Source organism: Coloeus monedula, assembly GCF_965178545.1.
Source record: "Coloeus monedula genome assembly, chromosome: 32".
Lineage (NCBI taxonomy): Eukaryota > Metazoa > Chordata > Aves > Passeriformes > Corvidae > Coloeus > Coloeus monedula.
The window spans coordinates 350,689-367,769 of record NC_138812.1 but is presented as its reverse complement, the minus strand read 5'-3'; the positions used below and the strand labels follow the sequence as shown (position 1 = coordinate 367,769).

General features: G+C 56.3%; 1 gene segment (V, D, J or C); it reads right to left on the bottom strand.

Annotated features, from left to right (window-relative positions):
- The window catches only part of LOC309583680 (Ig gamma-1 chain C region, membrane-bound form-like), a 71,803-nt gene that overhangs the window by 17,918 nt on the left and 36,804 nt on the right, over positions 1-17,081 (bottom strand).

The window sequence follows — 17,081 nt, the reverse complement described above, 5'->3', positions numbered from 1 at the left end:
CTCTGCCCCATAGAGGGGCCTGTGCCCCATAGAGAGCCCTGTGCCCCACAGGAAACCCCATAGGGACCCCTCTGCCCCATAGAGAGCCCTGTGCCCCATAGAGGGGTCCTCCTGCCCCATAGAGAGCCCATAGGGACCCCTGTGCCCCATAGAGGGGTCCTCCTGCCCCATAGAGAGCCCATAGGGACCCCTGTGCCCCATAGAGAGCCCTGTGCCCTATAGAGAGTCCATAGGGACCCCTCCTGCCCCACAGGAAACCCCATAGGGACCTCTCTGCCCCATAGGAAACCCCACCGAGACCCCCCCCTGCCCCACAGGGACCCCTCCTGCCCCACAGAAACCCCTCCTGCCCCACCGAGACCCCCCCTGCCCCACAGGGACCCCTCCTGCCCCACAGGGACCCCTCCTGCCCCACCGAGACCCCCCCTGCCCCACAGACAATCCTATAAGGAGGCCCTGCCCCATGGAAAATCCCACAGGGCCGCTCTGCCCCATAGGGACCCTTTAGGGACCCTCCTGCCCCATAGGAGCCATTTAGGGACTCCTCTGCCCCACAGATTCTCCTCTGCCCCATAGAGACCCCTCTAGGGACCTCTTTCCTGCCCCATAGATTCTCCTCAGCCCCATAGGGACCTTCCTGCCCCACAGAGACACCCCCCTGCCCTACCGAGACCCTGCTGCCCCACAGATGTGCCCCACAGAGCCTCCTGTGCCCCACAGCGAGCCCGTGCCCTATAGGAGCAGCTCCGGGACCCCCTGCCCCATAGATCCTGCCCCATAGATCCTCCTGCTCTATAGGGACCCTAGAGCACAGCTGAGGCACCCTCTGCCCCATAGAAACCCCCCTGCCCCATAGATCCCATCCTGCCCCATAGCGAGCCCCTGCTCTATAGGAACAGCTCAGGGACCCCCTGCCCCATAGATCCTGCCCTGCCCCATAGATCCTGCCCTGCCCCATAGCGAGCCCCTGCTCTATAGGAGCCGCTCAGGGACCCCCTGCCCCATAGAAAACCCTCTGCCCTATAGCCAGACCCTGTCCCATAGCGAGCCCTGCCCCACAGATCCCATCCTGCCCCATAGCGAGCCCCTGCTCTACAGGAACAGCTCAGGGACCCCCTGCCCCATAGCGAGCCCTGCCCCATAGCGAGCCCTGCCCCACGGATCCCCCTGCTCTATAGGGACCCTACAGCACAGCTGAGGGACCCCCTGCCCCACAGATCCTGCCTTGCCCCATAGCCAGACCCTGCCCCACAGCGAGCCCCCTGCTCTACAGGAACAGCTCAGGGACCCCCTGCCCCATAGAAACCCCCCTGCCCCATAGCGAGCCCTGCCCCATAGAGAGCCCCTGCTCTACAGGGACCCTACAGCACAGCTGAGGCACCCCCTGCCCCATAGATCCCATCCTGCCCCATAGCGAGCCCTGCCCCACGGAACCCCCTGCTCTATAGGGACCCTACAGCACAGCTGAGGCACCCCCTGCCCCATAGATCCTGCCCTGCCCCATAGCGAGCCCTGCCCCATAGCGAGCCCCTGCTCTACAGGAACAGCTCAGGGACCCCCTGCCCCATAGCGAGCCCTGCCCCATAGCGAGCCCTGCCCCTCGGATCCCCCTGCTCTATAGGGACCCTACAGCACAGCTGAGGGACCCCCTGCCCCATAGATCCTGCCCTGCCCCATAGCGACCCCCTGCCCCATAGATCCTGCCCTGCCCCATAGCGAGCCCCTGCTCTATAGGAGCCGCTCAGGGACCCCCTGCCCCATAGAAACCCCCCTGCCCCATAGCCAGACCCTGCCCCATAGCGAGCCCTGCCCCATAGATCCCATCCTGCCCCATAGCGAGACCCTGCTCTATAGGAACAGCTCCGGGACCCCCTGCCCCATAGCGAGCCCTGCCCCATAGCGAGCCCTGCCCCACGGATCCCCCTGCTCTATAGGGACCCTACAGTACAGCTGAGGCACCCCCTGCCCCATAGAAACCTCCCTGCCCCATAGATCCTGCCCTGCCCCACGGATCCCCCTGCTCTATAGGGACCCTACAGCACAGCTGAGGGACCCCCTGCCCCATAGATCCCATCCTGCCCCACAGCGAGCCCCCTGCTCTACAGGAACAGCTCAGGGACCCCTCTGCCCCATAGAAACCCCCCTGCCCCATAGCGAGCCCTGCCCCATAGAGAGCCCCTGCTCTACAGGGACCCTACAGCACAGCTGAGGCACCCCCTGCCCCATAGATCCCATCCTGCCCCATAGCGAGCCCTGCCCCACGGAACCCCCTGCTCTATAGGGACCCTACAGCACAGCTGAGGCACCCCCTGCCCCATAGATCCTGCCCTGCCCCATAGCGAGCCCCTGCTCTACAGGAACAGCTCAGGGACCCCCTGCCCCATAGCGAGCCCTGCCCCATAGCGAGCCCTGCCCCTCGGATCCCCCTGCTCTATAGGGACCCTACAGCACAGCTGAGGGACCCCTGCCCCATAGATCCCATCCTGCCCCATAGCGAGCCCTGCCCCACGGAACCCCCTACTCTATAGGGACCCTACAGCACAGCTGAGGCACCCCCTGCCCCATAGATCCTGCCCTGCCCCATAGCGAGCCCCTGCTCTACAGGAACAGCTCAGGGACCCCCTGCCCCATAGCGAGCCCTGCCCCATAGCGAGCCCTGCCCCTCGGATCCCCCTGCTCTATAGGGACCCTACAGCACAGCTGAGGGACCCCCTGCCCCACAGATCCTGCCTTGCCCCATAGCCAGACCCTGCCCCACAGCGAGCCCCTGCTCTATAGGAACAGCTCAGGGACCCCCTGCCCCATAGCGAGCCCTGCCCCATAGCGAGCCCTGCCCCTCGGATCCCCCTGCTCTATAGGGACCCTACAGCACAGCTGAGGGACCCCTGCCCCATAGATCCCATCCTGCCCCATAGCGAGCCCTGCCCCACAGATCCCCCTACTCTATAGGGACCCTACAGCACAGCTGAGGCACCCCCTGCCCCATAGATCCTGCCCTGCCCCATAGCGAGCCCCTGCTCTATAGGAGCCACTCAGGGACCCCCTGCCCCATAGAAACCCCCCTGCCCCATAGCCAGACCCTGCCCCATAGCGAGCCCTGCCCCACAGATCCCATCCTGCCCCATAGCGAGCCCCTGCTCTACAGGAACAGCTCAGGGACCCCCTGCCCCATAGCGAGCCCTGCCCCATAGCGAGCCCTGCCCCTCGGATCCCCCTGCTCTATAGGGACCCTACAGCACAGCTGAGGGACCCCCTGCCCCATAGATCCTGCCCTGCCCCATAGATCCTGCCCTGCCCCATAGCGAGCCCCTGCTCTATAGGAGCCGCTCAGGGACCCCCTGCCCCATAGAAACCCCCCTGCCCCATAGAAATCCCCTGCCCCACAGATCTGCCCCATAGCTCCCCCCTGCCCCACAGCAACCCCCGGCCCCTCCTCACCTGCCCCACACACGGCTCCTTCTGCCCCACGGCGGCCTCGGCTCCCGCCCCTCCCCCCTCCCTCCCCCCACCCCCCAAAACTTCCCCTTTTTGGGGAGGGAGCCCCAAAAAGCGGTCCTGGGGCGCCCCCTAGCGGCCGAACGCCGGCACTTCCTCCCCCCCCCCCACCCCAAAATTCCCGCCCAAAATTTCCCATTTCGGGGCCGTTTTTGCCATCGTTTCCGTCCGGAATTCAACATTTTTGGCCCTTTCGCCCCAATTTCCCTCCCCGAATCCCCAGTTTGGGTCCTTTCCGCCCAAAATGCCCAGTTTTGGCCAGTTTTGGCCATTTTGGGCCGGTTTTTGACCATTTTTAGCCCAAATATCCCATTTTTGGCCATTTCCTCCTGAAATTCCCCCAGATTTCCCATTATTGGCCATTTGGGGCCATTTTGGGCCATTTTCAGCCATTTTCAGCCATTTTAGGCCATTTCCATCCCAGAATTCCCAATTTTGGTCATTTTTGGCCACTTTTGGCCATTTCATCCCAAATTTCCCCCCAAATTCCCAGTTTTATCCCAAATTTAGCATTTTTGGGCCATTTTACCCCAAATTTTCCCCAAATTCCCCATCTTTGGCCATTTTTGGCCATTTTGGGCAATTTTGAGCCCAAATTTCCCAGTTTTGGGCTGTTTCATCCCAAATTTCCTCCAAAATCCCCATTTTTGGCCATTTCCAGCCCGAAATTCCCATTTCTGGGCCGTTTCATCCTGAATTTCCCCCCAAATTTTCCTTTTTTGGCCATTTTTGGCCATTTCCTCCCAAATTTCCCCCAGAATTCCCATTTTCAGCCATTTCCAGCCCAAATGTCCCAGGTTTGGCCTTTTTAGGCCATTTTTAGCCCAAATTTCCCCCAAATTTCCCTTTTTTGGACATTTCCAGCCCAATTTTCCCTTTTTTGGCCGTTTTATACCAAATTTCCCCCCAAATCCCAATTTTTGGCCATTTTGGGCCACTTTGAGCCCAAATCTCCCGTTTTTAGGCCGTTTCATCCAAAATTTCCTCCAAAATTCCCAGTTTTGGCCATTGCCAGCCCAAATTTCCCACAAAATTCCCTTTTTTGGCTGTTTTTGGCCATTTCCAGCCCGAAATTCCTGTTTTTGGCTGTTTTATCCCCAACTTCCCATTTTGCCCATTTTTAGCCCAAATTTCCCATTTTTGGACCTTTTCATCCCAAATTTCCACCCAAAATACCCTTTTTTGGCCATTCTTGGCCATTTTTGGCCATTTCCTCCCAAATTACCCCTAAAATTCCCATTTTTTGGCCATTTTTGACCCAAATTTCCCATTTTTTGGCCGTTTCATCCCAAATTTCCCCCTAAATTTCCCTTTTTTGGCCATTTTTAGCCCAAACTTTCAATTTTGGGGCCATTTCATCCCGAATTTCCCCCAAAATTCCCTTTTTGGGCCATTTTGGGTCATTTTTGGCCATTTCCTCCCCCATTTCCAGCCCAAATTTCCCATTTTTGGCCATTTCCATCCCAGAATTCCCATTTTGGCCAGTTTTGGCCATTTTTAGCCCAAATATCCCATTTTTGGGCCGTTTCATACCAAATTTCCCCCCAAATCCCCATTTTTGGCCATTTTCGCCCGTTTTTAGCCCAATTTTCCCATTTTTGGGCATTTTTGGCCATTTCCAGCCCAAATTTCCCATTTTTCGGCCGTTTCCTCCCAAATTTCCCCCCCCAAATTCTCCATTTTTGGCTCCCTCCCCTCCTCCCCCCCCCCATTTTCCCATTTTCCCCTCGTTTCAGCCCAAATTCCCGCCCCCACCCCCCCTCCAGGGCCGCAGCCAATCCGGAGCCGCGGGATCCATCCGGCAGCCAATCAGGTGAGAGCGGATCCGGCCGGGAGCCAATCGGGAGCCTCGGTCCAGCAGGGGGCGCCGTCTGCGGGAATGCCGGTAATTTTGAGGAATTTGGGGGAATTTGGGGGAATTTTGGGGATTTTGGGGAATTTTGGCGGATTTTGGGGAATTTTGGGGGGAATTTGGGGGAATTTGAGGAATTTTGGGAGAATTTTGGGAAATTTGGGGAATTTGGGGGAATTTCGGGGAATTTGGGGGAATTGGGGGAATTTTGGAAGAATTTGGGGGAATTTTGGGGGATTTTGGGGGAATTTTGGGGAATTTTGGGGAGAATTTTGGGGAATTTGGGGGAATTTCAGGGAATTTGGGGGAATTGGGGGAATTTTGGAAGAATTTGGAGGAATTTTGGGGGATTTTGGGGAATTTGGGGAAGTTTGGGGAATTTTTGGGGAATTTGGGGGAATTTCAGGGAATTTGGGGGAATTGGGGGAATTTTGGAAGAATTTGGGGGAATTTTGGGGGATTTTGGGGAATTTGGGGAAGTTTGGGGAATTTTTGGGGAATTTTTGGGGAATTTTGGGGGACTTCAGGGGAATTTTGGGGAAATTTTGAGGGAATTTGGGAATTTTGCTTGAATTTGGGGAAATTTGGGGGATTTTGGGGATTTCGGGGAATTTGTGTGGATTTTGGGGAATTTTGGGGAATTTGGGGGAATTTTTTTGGAATTTTGGGGAATTTTGGGGGAATTTTTTTTGAATTTTGGGGAATTTTGGGGGAATTTTGGGGGAATTTTGGGGCATTTGGGGGAATTTTTTGGGACTTTTGGGGGAATTTTGGGGAATTTGAGGAATTTTGGGAGAATTTTGGGAAATTTGGGGAATTTGGGGGAATTTGGGGGAATTTGGGGGGAATTTGGGGGAATTTCGGGGAATTTTGGGGGAATTTCGGGGAATTTTGGGGGAATTTCGGGGAATTTTGGGGGAATTTTGGGGAATTTGGGGGAATTTGGGGGAATTTTGGGGGAATTTGGGGGGAATTTGGGGGAATTTGGGGGGTCCCGGTGGGGATTTGGGAGCTGGGACTGATCCAAACTGGTCCAAACTGGTCTAAACTGGACTGGACTGGGCTGGACTGGGAATGCTGGGGGTCCAAACTGGGCTGGGCTGGTCCTAACTGGGAATGCTGGGGCTGGGATCGGGTCTAAACTGGTCTGGACTGGTCTGAACTGGTCCTAACTGGGACTTCTGGGGCTGAGACTGGGCTGTACTGGGAATGCTGGGGGTCCAAACTGGGCTGAACTGGGACTGCTGGGGCTGGGATCGGGTCTAAACTGGGCTGGACTGGTCCGGACTGGTCCAAACTGGGCTGTACTGGGACTGCTGGGGCTGGGACAGGCTCTGAACTGGGCTGGACTGGGCTGGACTGGTCTGAACTGGGCTGGACTGGGAATGCTCAGGGTCCAGACTGGGCTGGGCTGGTCTAAATTGATTTAAACTGGTCTGGACTGGTCCGGACTGGGCTGAACTGGGACTGCTGGGGCTGGGACTGGTCCACACTGGTCTGGACTGGGTTATACTGGGAATGCTGGGGCTGGGACTGGGTTATACTGGGAATGCTGGGGGTCCAGACTGGGCTGGGCTGGTGCTAACTGGGAATGCTGGGCTGGGACTGGGCTATACTGGGAGTGCTGGGCTGGGTCCAGACTGGTCTAAACTGGGAATGCTGGGCTGGGATCGGGTCTCAACTGGTCTGGACTGGGCTGGACTGGTCCTAACTGGGCTGTACTGGGACTGCTGGGGCTGGGACTGGTCCGGACTGGTCCTAACTGGTCTGAGCTGGGAATGCTGGGTTGGGACTGGGCTATACTGGGACTGCTGGGGGTCCAAACTGGGCTATACTGGGACTGCTGGGGCTGGGATTGGGTCTAAACTGGTCTGGACTGGTCCGGACTGGCCCTAACTGGGCTGTACTGGGAGTGCTGGGGCTGGGACTGGTCCAGACTGGTCCAGACTGGTCCTAACTGGGAATGCTGGGCTGGGACTGGGCTATACTGGGACTGCTGGGGCTGGGACCAGCTCTAAACTGGTCCGGACTGGTCTGAACTGGTCCGGACTGGTCTGAACTGGGCTATACTGGGAATGCTGGGGCTGGGACTGGGCTGTACTGGGAATGCTGGGGATCCAGACTGGGCTGGGCTGGTCCTAACTGGGAATGCTGGGCTGGGACTGGTCCGGACTGGCCTTAACTGGTCTGAGCTGGTCCGGACTGGTCTGGACTGGTCCTAACTGGGAATGCTGGGGGTCCAGACTGGGCTGAACTGGGAATGCTGGGGCTGGGATCAGGTCTAAACTGGGCTGGACTGGTCTGGACTGGTCTATACTGGTCTGAACTGGGCTGGACTGGTCCTAGCTGGTCTGAACTGGGAATGCTGGGGCTGGGATCGGGTCTACACTGGTCTGGACTGGTCTGAACTGGTCTGGACTGGTCTGAACTGGGCTGTACTGGGAATGCTGGGGCTGGGACTGGGCTGTACTGGGAATGCTGGGGATCCAGACTGGGCTGGGCTGGTGCTAACTGGGAATGCTGGGCTGGGACTGGGCTATACTGGGAGTGCTGGGCTGGGTCCAGACTGGTCTAAACTGGGAATGCTGGGCTGGGATCGGGTCTCAACTGGTCTGGACTGGGCTGGACTGGTCCTAACTGGGCTGTACTGGGACTGCTGGGGCTGGGACTGGTCCGGACTGGTCCTAACTGGTCTGAGCTGGGAATGCTGGGTTGGGACTGGGCTATACTGGGACTGCTGGGGGTCCAAACTGGGCTATACTGGGACTGCTGGGGCTGGGATTGGGTCTAAACTGGTCTGGACTGGTCCGGACTGGCCCTAACTGGGCTGTACTGGGAGTGCTGGGGCTGGGACTGGTCCAGACTGGTCCAGACTGGTCCTAACTGGGAATGCTGGGCTGGGACTGGGCTATACTGGGACTGCTGGGGCTGGGACCAGCTCTAAACTGGTCTGGACTGGTCTGAACTGGTCCGGACTGGTCTGAACTGGGCTATACTGGGAATGCTGGGGCTGGGACTGGGCTGTACTGGGAATGCTGGGGATCCAGACTGGGCTGGGCTGGTCCTAACTGGGAATGCTGGGCTGGGACTGGTCCGGACTGGCCTTAACTGGTCTGAGCTGGTCCGGACTGGTCTGGACTGGTCCTAACTGGGAATGCTGGGGGTCCAGACTGGGCTGAACTGGGAATGCTGGGGCTGGGATCAGGTCTAAACTGGGCTGGACTGGTCTGGACTGGTCTATACTGGTCTGAACTGGGCTGGACTGGTCTGGACTGGTCCTAGCTGGTCTGAACTGGGAATGCTGGGGCTGGGATCGGGTCTACACTGGTCTGGACTGGTCTGGACTGGTCTGAACTGGTCTGAACTGAGCTGTACTGGGAATGCTGGGGCTGGGACTGGGCTGTACTGGGAATGCTGGGGATCCAGACTGGGCTGGGCTGGTGCTAACTGGGAATGCTGGGCTGGGACTGGGCTATACTGGGAGTGCTGGGCTGGGTCCAGACTGGTCTAAACTGGGAATGCTGGGCTGGGATCGGGTCTCAACTGGTCTGGACTGGGCTGGACTGGTCCTAACTGGGCTGTACTGGGACTGCTGGGGCTGGGACTGGTCCGGACTGGTCCTAACTGGTCTGAGCTGGGAATGCTGGGTTGGGACTGGGCTATACTGGGACTGCTGGGGGTCCAAACTGGGCTATACTGGGACTGCTGGGGCTGGGATTGGGTCTAAACTGGTCTGGACTGGTCCGGACTGGCCCTAACTGGGCTGTACTGGGAGTGCTGGGGCTGGGACTGGTCCAGACTGGTCCAGACTGGTCCTAACTGGGAATGCTGGGCTGGGACTGGGCTATACTGGGACTGCTGGGGCTGGGACCAGCTCTAAACTGGTCTGGACTGGTCTGAACTGGTCTGGACTGGTCTGAACTGGGCTATACTGGGAATGCTGGGGCTGGGACTGGGCTGTACTGGGAATGCTGGGGATCCAGACTGGGCTGGGCTGGTCCTAACTGGGAATGCTGGGCTGGGACTGGTCCGGACTGGCCTTAACTGGTCTGAGCTGGTCCGGACTGGTCTGGACTGGTCCTAACTGGGAATGCTGGGGGTCCAGACTGGGCTGAACTGGGAATGCTGGGGCTGGGATCAGGTCTAAACTGGGCTGGACTGGTCTGGACTGGTCTATACTGGTCTGAACTGGGCTGGACTGGTCTGGACTGGTCCTAGCTGGTCTGAACTGGGAATGCTGGGGCTGGGATCGGGTCTACACTGGTCTGGACTGGTCTGGACTGGTCTGAACTGGTCTGAACTGAGCTGTACTGGGAATGCTGGGGCTGGGACTGGGCTGTACTGGGAATGCTGGGGATCCAGACTGGGCTGGGCTGGTGCTAACTGGGAATGCTGGGCTGGGACTGGGCTATACTGGGAGTGCTGGGCTGGGTCCAGACTGGTCTAAACTGGGAATGCTGGGCTGGGATCGGGTCTCAACTGGTCTGGACTGGGCTGGACTGGTCCTAACTGGGCTGTACTGGGACTGCTGGGGCTGGGACTGGTCCGGACTGGTCCTAACTGGTCTGAGCTGGGAATGCTGGGTTGGGACTGGGCTATACTGGGACTGCTGGGGGTCCAAACTGGGCTATACTGGGACTGCTGGGGCTGGGATTGGGTCTAAACTGGTCTGGACTGGTCCGGACTGGCCCTAACTGGGCTGTACTGGGAGTGCTGGGGCTGGGACTGGTCCAGACTGGTCCAGACTGGTCCTAACTGGGAATGCTGGGCTGGGACTGGGCTATACTGGGACTGCTGGGGCTGGGACCAGCTCTAAACTGGTCTGGACTGGTCTGAACTGGTCCGGACTGGTCTGAACTGGGCTATACTGGGAATGCTGGGGCTGGGACTGGGCTGTACTGGGAATGCTGGGGATCCAGACTGGGCTGGGCTGGTCCTAACTGGGAATGCTGGGCTGGGACTGGTCCGGACTGGCCTTAACTGGTCTGAGCTGGTCCGGACTGGTCTGGACTGGTCCTAACTGGGAATGCTGGGGGTCCAGACTGGGCTGAACTGGGAATGCTGGGGCTGGGATCAGGTCTAAACTGGGCTGGACTGGTCTGGACTGGTCTATACTGGTCTGAACTGGGCTGGACTGGTCCTAGCTGGTCTGAACTGGGAATGCTGGGGCTGGGATCGGGTCTACACTGGTCTGAACTGGTCTGGACTGGTCTGAACTGGTCCGGACTGGTCTGAACTGGGCTGTACTGGGAATGCTGGGGCTGGGACTGGGCTGTACTGGGAATGCTGGGGGTCCAGACTGGGCTGGGCTGGTGCTAACTGGGAATGCTGGGCTGGGACTGGGCTATACTGGGAGTGCTGGGCTGGGTCCAGACTGGTCTAAACTGGGAATGCTGGGCTGGGATCGGGTCTCAACTGGGCTGGACTGGGCTGGGATCGGGTCTCAACTGGGTTGTACTGTGACTGCTGGGGCTGGGACTGGTCCGGACTGGTCCTAACTGGTCTGAGCTGGGAATGCTGGGCTGGGACTGGGCTATACTGGGACTGCTGGGGGTCCAAACTGGGCTATACTGGGACTGCTGGGGCTGGGATTGGGTCTAAACTGGTCTGGACTGGTCCGGACTGGCCCTAACTGGGCTGTACTGGGAGTGCTGGGGCTGGGACTGGTCCAGACTGGTCCTAACTGGGAATGCTGGGCTGGGACTGGGCTATACTGGGACTGCTGGGACTGGGACCAGCTCTAAACTGGTCTGGACTGGGCTGGACTGGTCTGGACTGGTCTGAACTGGGCTATACTGGGAATGCTGGGGCTGGGACTGGGCTGTACTGGGAATGCTGGGGGCTGGGACTGGGCTGTACTGGGAATGCTGGAGCCAGAACTGGTCTAAACTGGGACTGCTGGGGCTGGGATCGGGTCCAAACTGGGCTGGACTGGTCTGGACTGGGAATACTGGGGAGGTTTTTAAGCCCAGCCCAAACGGCCCCAAATTCGGGAGTTTTTGGCCCAAAGTGGAGCCAGAAGCTCCGGAAATTCCCAAATCCGCCCGAAATTAAAGCCGAATCCAGGCGAGGCTTTCTTAGGACCGAGTTTAAACTCGGGAAGCCCCAAAATCCCCCCAAATCACCCCAAAGCTGAGCCTAAAGCTCCGGAAACCCCAAAACCACCCAAATCCACCCCAAAACCCCCGAAATTCACCCCGAAATCCCCTCAGGTGACCCCAAACCAGGTGAGGATTTTTTAGGATCGAGTTTAAGTCCCCAAATCCCCCCAAACCACCCTAAAACTGAGCCTAAAGCTCTAAAACCACCCAAAATCACCCAAAAAGCCCCAAATTCACCCCAAAATTCACCAAACTTACCCCAAATTCCTTCAGGTGATCCCAGAACAGGTGAGGATTTTTTAGGATCGAGTTTAAACTCCGGAAACCCCCCAAAACCCCCAAAATTACCCCAAAATGAGTCTTAAACTGAACCAAAATATTAAAAAAAACCCAAAATCTCCAAAATTCACCCCAAAATTCACCAAACTTACCCCAAATTCCCTCAGGTGACCCCAGACCAGGTGAGGATTTTTTAGGACCGAGTTTAAGCCCCCAAATCTCCCCAAACCACCCTAAAACCGAGCCTAAAGCTCTAAAATCGCCCCAAATCACCCCAACCCCCCCAAATTCACAAAATTTACCCCAAAATCCTTCAGGTGACCCCAAACCAGGTGAGGATTTTTTAGGACCGAGTTTAAGCTCAGGAAACCCCCAAAAGCCCAGAAAGTGACCCTAAATCTGAGCCTAAATTTCAAACCCCCCAAAATTAACGTGAAATCCAACCCAAAATTCACGAAATTCGCCCCAAAATTCCTCAGGTGATCCCAGACCAGGTGAGATCTTTTAGGATCGAGTTTAAGCTCAGGAAACACCAAAATCCCCCCAAATTACCCTAAAACTGAGCCTAAAGCTCTAAAAAATCCCCAAATCTCCAAAATTCACCCCAAAATTCCCCAAATTAGCCCCAAAATCCTTCAGGTGATCCCAGACCAGGTGAGGATTTTTTAGGATCGAGTTTAAGTCCCCAAATCCCCCCAAACCACCCTAAAACTGAGCCTAAAGCTCTAAAATCCCCCAGATAACCCAAAAAGCCCCAAATTCACCCCAAAAGTCACGAAATTTATCCCCAAATCCCTCAGGTGACTCCAGACCAGGTGAGACTTTTTTAGGACCGAGTTTAACCTCAGCAACCCCCCAAAACCCCCAAAATCTCCCCAAAATGAGTCTTAAACTGAGCCTAAATTTTTAAAAGATCCCAAAATCTCCAAAATGCACCCCAAAATTCACCAAACTTACCCCAAATTCCCTCAGGTGACCCCAGACCAGGTGAGGATTTTTTAGGACCGAGTTTAAGCCCCCAAATCTCCCCAAACCACCCTAAAACTGAGCCTACAGCTCTGAAATCCCCCAGATCACCCAAAAAGCCCCAAATTCACCCCAAAATTCACCAAACTTACCCCAAATTCCTTCAGGTGACCCCAGACCAGGTGAGATCTTTTTAGGATCGAGTTTAAGTCCAGCAACCCCCCAAAACCCCCAAAATCTCCCCAAATTACCCTAAAAGTGAGCCTAAAGCTCTAAAAAATCCCAAAATCTCCAAAATTCACCCCAAAATTCACCAAACTTACCCCAAATTCCCTCAGGTGACCCCAGACCAGGTGAGGATTTTTAGGATCGAGTTTAAGACCAGCAACCACCCAAAACCCCCAAAATCTCCCCAAATTACCCTAAAACTGAGCCTAAAGCTCTAAAAAATCCCAAAATCTCCAAAATTCACCCCAAAATTCACCAAACTTACCCCAAATTCCCTCAGGTGATCCCAGACCAGGTGAGGATTTTTAGGACCGAGTTTAAGCCCAGCAACCACCCAAAACCCCCAAAATCTCCCCAAATTACCCTAAAACTGAGCCTAAAGCTCTAAAAAATCCCAAAATCTCCAAAATTCACCCCAAAATTCACCAAACTTACCCCAAATTCCCTCAGGTGATCCCAGACCAGGTGAGGATTTTTAGGATCGAGTTTAAGACCAGCAACCACCCAAAACCCCCAAAATCTCCCCAAATTACCCTACAACTGAGCCTAAAGCTCTAAAAAATCCCAAAATCTCCAAAATTCACCCCAAAATTCACCAAACTTACCCCAAATTCCCTCAGGTTATCCCAGACCAGGTGAGGATTTTTAGGATCGAGTTTAAGCCCAGCAACCACCCAAAACCCCCAAAATCTCCCCAAATTACCCTACAACTGAGCCTAAAGCTCTAAAAAATCCCAAAATCTCCAAAATTCACCCCAAAATTCCCCAAATTAGCCCCAAAATCCTTCAGGTGATCCCAGACCAGGTGAGGATTTTTTAGGATCGAGTTTAAGTCCCCAAATCTCCCCAAACCACCCTAAAACTGAGCCTACAGCTCTGAAATCCCCCAGATCACCCAAAAAGCCCCAAATTCACCCCAAAATTCACCAAACTTACCCCAAAATCCCTCAGGTGACCCCAGACCAGGTGAGGATTTTTTAGGACCGAGTTTAAGCCCCCAAATCTCCCCAAACCACCCTAAAACTGAGCCTACAGCTCTGAAATCCCCCAGATCACCCAAAAAGCCCCGAATTCACCCCAAAATTCACAAAACTTACCCCAAAATCCTTCAGGTGACCCCAGACCAGGTGAGATCTTTTTAGGATCGAGTTTAAGCCCAGCAACCCCCCAAAACCCCCAAAATCTCCCCAAATTACCCTAAAACTGAGCCTAAAGCTCTAAAAAATCCCAAAATCTCCAAAATTCACCCCAAAATTCACCAAACTTACCCCAAATTCCCTCAGGTGACCCCAGACCAGGTGAGGATTTTTTAGGACCGAGTTTAAGCCCCCAAATCTCCCCAAACCACCCTAAAACTGAGCCTACAGCTCTGAAATCCCCCAGATCACCCAAAAAGCCCCAAATTCACCCCAAAATTCACAAAACTTACCCCAAAATCCTTCAGGTGACCCCAGACCAGGTGAGATCTTTTTAGGATCGAGTTTAAGTCCAGCAACCCCCCAAAACCCCCAAAATCTCCCCAAATTACCCTACAACTGAGCCTAAAGCTCTAAAAAATCCCAAAATCTCCAAAATTCACCCCAAAATTCACCAAACTTACCCCAAAATCCCTCAGGTGACCCCAGACCAGGTGAGGATTTTTTAGGACCGAGTTTAAGTCCCCAAATCTCCCCAAACCACCCTAAAACCGAGCCTAAAGCTCTAAAACCCAAAAAGCCCCAAAATCGCCCAAATTCTCCCCAAAACCCACCTGGAGCCGAGCCCAACCTGTGGCCCCCAAACCCTTTGGGGGGGGCGGGTGGGGCGTGGCCAGGGTGACGTCACCGGTGACGTCACTCCCAGACAGGGCGTGGCCTCCCTCAAAACCGCAATTTCCTGCTGTTGTTTTTCGAGGTTTTTTCGGGGCAATTTTGGGGTTTTTGGGGTTTTTTGTCATTTCCCAGGCTCGGGCGAGGTGTCTGATATGCTAATGAGGGGCCAGGGAAGCCACGCCCACCTCCCCTCGTTTTTCCGCCATTTTGTGCCTGGTTTTCCGCCATCTTGGATCCCTTCATTCTGGGGTCATTTTGGGGGTTTTTGGGTTTTTTTGGGTGTTTTCGAGCGGGGTTTTTTTCCCTATGAGTGGGTGTGGTCTCCTCTATGCTAATGAGGCACCTTTCCCTCCTAATCAACCCCGCCCACCCCTCATTTTCCCACCATTTTCCCTTTTCCCACCATTTTGTGCCTGGTTTTCCGCCATCTTGGATCCCTTCATTCTGGGGTCATTTTGGGGTTTTTTGGGTGTTTTTGGGCATTTTCGAGTGGGTTTTTTTCTCCCTGACTGGGCGTGGTCTCCTCTATGCTAATGAGGCAGTTTTCCCTCCAAATCAACCCCTCCCACCCCTCATTTTCCCTTTTCCCGCCATTTTGTGCCCTTTTCTCCGCCATCTTGGATCCCTTCACTTTGGGGTTTTTGGGGTTTTTTTTGGGGTGTTTTTGAGCGTTTTCGAGCGGGGTTTTTTCCCTAGGAGTGGGCGTGTCCTCCTCTATGCTAATGAGCTCCCTCCTCCCCCCTCAGAGCCCGCCCACTCCCCCAATTTGTTCCCGCTGGTCTCCTACGAGCTCTGCGAGGAGCAGGTGACCTTTGGCTGCTTGGCCTCCGGCTTCTTCCCGCTGCCGGCCGAGATCTCCTGGGACAACGCGGCCAACGGCCACTCCAGGACCTTCCCGGTGGTCCAGACGAGCTCCGGCCACTTCGGCCTCAGCTCCGGAGTGACCCTGCCCTTGGAGCAGGTGGAGGACAAGACGTTCCAGTGCCAGGTGCAGCACCGGGGCAGCAGCTTCACCAAGGACATCAAAGGTGAGCGGCGGCGGTCACTCAGGGGGCACTCAGGGGGCACTCAGGGGTCACTCAGGGGTCACACAGTGGTCACCTGGGTGGTCACTCGGTGAGCACTCCGGGTCACTCAGTGGTCACTCAGTGGTCTCTCCGTGGGCACTCAGTGGGCACACGGTGGGCACACGGTGGTCACCTGGGTGGTCACTTGGTGAGCACTCCGGGTCACTCAGTGGTCACTCAGTGGGCACACGGTGGGCACACGGTGGTCACCTGGGTGGTCACTTGGTGAGCACTCCGGGTCACTCAGTGGTCACTCAGTGGCCTCTCCGTGGGCACTCAGTGGACACTCGGTGGGCACATGGTGGTCACCTGGGTGGTCACTCGGTGAGCACTCCGGGACACTCAGTGGTCACTCAGTGGGCACACGGTGGGCACACGGTGGTCACCTGGGTGGTCACTTGGTGAGCACTCCGGGACACTCAGTGGTCACTCAGTAGGCACTCAGTGGGCACACGGTGGTCACCTGGGTGGTCACTTGGTGAGCACTCCGGGTCACTCAGTGGTCACTCAGTGGTCTCTCCGTGGGCACTCAGTGGACACTCGGTGGGCACACGGTGGTCACCTGGGTGGTCACTTGGTGAGCACTCCGGGTCACTCAGTGGTCACTCAGTGGGCACTCAGTGGGCACACGGTGGTCACCTGGGTGGTCACTCGGTGAGCACTCCGGGACACTCAGTGGTCACTCAGTGGGCACACGGTGGGCACACGGTGGTCACCTGGGTGGTCACTTGGTGAGCACTCCGGGTCACTCTGGTCACTCAGTGGTCTCTCCGTGGGCACTCAGTGGACACTCAGTGGGCACACGGTGGTCACCTGGGTGGTCACTTGGTGAGCACTCCGGGACACTCAGTGGTCACTCAGTGGGCACTCAGTGGGCACACGGTGGTCACCTGGGTGGTCACTTGGTGAGCACTCCGGGTCACTCAGTGGTCACTCAGTGGGCACACGGTGGGCACACGGTGGTCACCTGGGTGGTCACTTGGTGAGCACTCCGGGTCACTCAGTGGTCACTCAGTGGTCTCTCCGTGGGCACTCAGTGGACACTCGGTGGGCACACGGTGGTCACCTGGGTGGTCACTCGGTGAGCACTCCGGGACACTCAGTGGTCACTCAGTGGGCACACGGTGGGCACACGGTGGTCACCTGGGTGGTCACTTGGTGAGCACTCCGGGTCACTCAGTGGTCTCTCCGTGGGCACTCGGTGGGCACACGGTGGTCACCTGGGTGGGTCACTCAGTGGTCACCTAAGGGAGGTCACTCAGGGGTCATGCAGTGGTCACGC